The sequence below is a fragment of the Solanum stenotomum genome, chromosome 9 (genome assembly GCF_019186545.1).
Source record: "Solanum stenotomum isolate F172 chromosome 9, ASM1918654v1, whole genome shotgun sequence".
Taxonomy (NCBI): Eukaryota; Viridiplantae; Streptophyta; class Magnoliopsida; order Solanales; family Solanaceae; genus Solanum; species Solanum stenotomum.
The window spans coordinates 17,154,394-17,157,044 of record NC_064290.1 but is presented as its reverse complement, the minus strand read 5'-3'; the positions used below and the strand labels follow the sequence as shown (position 1 = coordinate 17,157,044).

The 2,651-nt window shown below is 34.6% G+C and overlaps 1 long non-coding RNA gene across 1 annotated transcript; it reads left to right on the top strand.

Moving 5' to 3' along the window:
- The first annotated feature begins 537 nt into the window (after window positions 1-537).
- On the top strand, window positions 538-2,098 carry LOC125876925 (uncharacterized). Its single transcript, XR_007447558.1, has 3 exons — window positions 538-664; window positions 1,189-1,260; window positions 1,926-2,098. It is a non-coding gene; the product is annotated as an uncharacterized LOC125876925 (long non-coding RNA).
- The last annotated feature ends 553 nt before the right edge of the window (window positions 2,099-2,651 follow it).

Sequence of the window (2,651 nt, the reverse complement as noted above, 5' to 3'; positions counted from 1 at the left end):
GTCTTTTGGACTAACAAATGCTCCTGCAACTTTCATGGATTTGTTGAACATAGTGTTCAAATATTATTTTTAGATATGTTCGTCATTCTTTTCATAGGTGACATTTTTATCCATTCTTGGAGTAAGGATGAACATGCAGATCATTTGATGATTGTCTTTTCGATTCTTAAGAATCGTCAATTGTTTGCTAAATTCAGTAAGTGTAACACCCCTAAATACTAACCAAGAGTCGCATGTCGATTTACCGTTGCTTAATTACTAGAATATGTTTTAGTCTCATTTTGGGAACTTGAAGTGTTGTGAAAATTGTCAACTTGCTTAGCATAAATTCTTATCGTAATTTAAGGATTTGTGATGGGGTGTTTAGGTAATATCCTAATTAAAATTTTGTTTAACTTTAAAAGGAAGGTAAGGGATATACATATAGATATATATGTATGCTTTTTGGGCAGCCAACTTTTTGTTGGGCAGCCCCTTTTGGTGACTTTTGTTTAGGTGATAAGTATCACCTTTGGAAGATATATTTTTTCCAACCCCTATAATTAATTTCGTTTTTCCTCAAGTCTAAAAACATTAGAACCTTAGCTTAACAGATTGTTCTTCAAAATCACAAGAGAAAACTTGGCCCTTTTGGTTGGAATTCAAGAACACACACTTCTTGTTGGTAAGTGTCGAAATCTGTTGCTGAACTGGGCAGTGTTTAGTATTATATGCATAACTCTCGTTCTAGAGCTTAGTTTATAGTGAGTAAATATGATTTGGAAAGCTAACTGATAGACCTACAACTCTTATGTTTATGTCAAACTCTGATTCAGCTGTTATAGACTCGAAATATGGGACGCAACATAGGACAAGTTCTGTCCAGATTTTAGAATTTCAAATTCTGTATGAACAGCTGTTAGTGTTTTGACTATATCTTGTTGTACAAAATACCTTTTGCGGTGATTCTTGTTTGTTTGCAACCCTAAGAGATGTATCTACATATTTCATGAAGGGTATAAAGTCTAGTTTTGCTGTTTTCCGTTTCAAATCTAAGTTGCGACATGAGGTACTAGGCTGGCCAGAATCACTGTTTTGGAGCATTGTTGTGTTTGTGCAGGCTAATTTTACTTGTGATGATAATCCCGTTTTACATCAATATTATTGAGCTGCTAGGGATTAAATAAGTTGTTTAATTGTATTTTAAAGGTTGTATATACTCGTGAACAAGTTGAGGACCTTGATACGTTGGTTGGACTGTTTCTTTGCTAAGGCACTGAGGTTTGTGTATAAACTTGTACTTGCACTCTTTTAACCTCTAGTATATTTGAAATTGGATCTTGGTACCTTGGCTACCTCTTGTCACTTTGCATTGTTGTGTTGGTATCCTTTGAGAAGTTAAAGATGCTTGTGTAATTCGCCCACTTGTACGGATTGTTTGATCACTTGGCACTCTTGTTGGGACCTTGTCCTTCTTGTGGCTGTGACTTTGTCACTATTGGCATGCCTCTTGATTCGGATCATTTGCCATCTTGACTTTGGATTTTTAGTTCGTCTTAAGTATGGATGTTGTCCATTTTAAGTACGAATTAGATAGCCATTTTTAATATGGTTCTTGGTTCTCTTGATTATTGGGCTTGACCCTTCTTGATATAGGGTGTCGACCCTTCTTGATACTTGTTTGTGCTTGGTGTGAAGACATGAGGTACATATTGGGCGAGCCTTGTTGTTGAATCTCTTGGAAAATGATGTTATGAACGTTCTTGACAATTGGGTCTTTAAATATCAAACTTGATACTCTCTATATATTGTTTACTTGATTTATTAATTATGTTCAATTATGTTGCTTATGACTTGAGAAGGTTTATTTTGTGAATCGGATGGCTCCGAAACTATAGTTTTGCACCACTAAGCTATATGCTTAGCGATAGTTGTTTCTATCGTAGGGAATGAGCGAGTGGATGCGTGAAGTTGGCCATTGGAGAGGGAGATTTTGAGAGCCTTAAGGAAGATCACATTTGCATTTAGGCATCTATATTTTGTATAAACCTTGGGACTTGTACATGATCTTTTTGTTGTATATTTACTGATCATGTCACCATGGGTTGTAAATTAAGTATGGCCATATGTTTTGTTCTTTTGGGGTGTGTAAGCCCAAGTATTGTAATATACTAAATTTACTATTTGTTTTGAATATTTGTGTGAAGCATGAACGGGCTGATTTCGGTACTTCGAAATGGGTAATATTCATATTATTTCATCCTTAAGTGTGAAGATAATATATGCATGAAAAGCTCATCGGTTATTTGCTTAAATTATTTTTGGGAGGGTTTTTCCGTCATAAGTTGAAACTCCGTGCTATATATATTGTGACATCACATAAATGTTTAAATGTACAAGATGCACATCCTTATCTAATTTTTCCCTTTATGAACCTAATCCCTCTATTAAACTACAATCAATATGGCCATAGTAAATCTCTTTTAATTGTCGCAAGTATTTAAGTAGGTTTCTTGCTTAGGTGGTATTGTCCTTTCGAAAGGGTCGTTACAGTAAGTTTGAGTTTTGGACAACAATTCTTAAGAATCGTCAATCACTAAATAAGATTATTTTTTTGTTACAACAAGATCATTCGACTTTGACTAAATATTATATAAATGAAATCAACATAA